We start from the raw sequence: 412 nt of genomic DNA, 5'->3' as shown, positions 1-412 counted from the left end.
GTAAGTGGATATGACGCCTAGTCCTCCTATTTATTTGGTGGACTCTAACTTAGGCGTAGTGGTAGGGTTGTCGGTGCGAGCAAGGGTACGGTAGTGGTTAAAAGGTGGAGATAGTGCGTGTTGGTGTTTGGTGGTGGTTGGTGGAGGTGTGTGGGAGGTTGGAGTGCGAGATAGTCGGTGGTGGGGTCGGGGTGTTAGGGGGTGGGAAAGGAACGGGTTAGTTGGAGGGAGGAGCGTGAAGTGGTAGGGAATCCGATGTTGGGTGGAGTAGTGAAAACCAGACGGGTGGAGATAGTGGTGGTTGCGGCGCTTTGGTGGAGGTTAGTGGGGTGGGGGTTAGAGTTAGAGTGGTTGGGTGGAGCGGGGTTGGTAAGGATACCTGGATGAGTTTCTCGCGTATTAGCTGCGCGTA

The sequence above is a fragment of the Salvelinus sp. IW2-2015 genome, linkage group LG15, assembly GCF_002910315.2.
Source record: "Salvelinus sp. IW2-2015 linkage group LG15, ASM291031v2, whole genome shotgun sequence".
Classification (NCBI taxonomy): Eukaryota; Metazoa; Chordata; class Actinopteri; order Salmoniformes; family Salmonidae; genus Salvelinus; species Salvelinus sp. IW2-2015.
The sequence above is the reverse complement of the archived record's forward strand: the minus strand, read 5'-3'. Positions refer to the sequence as shown.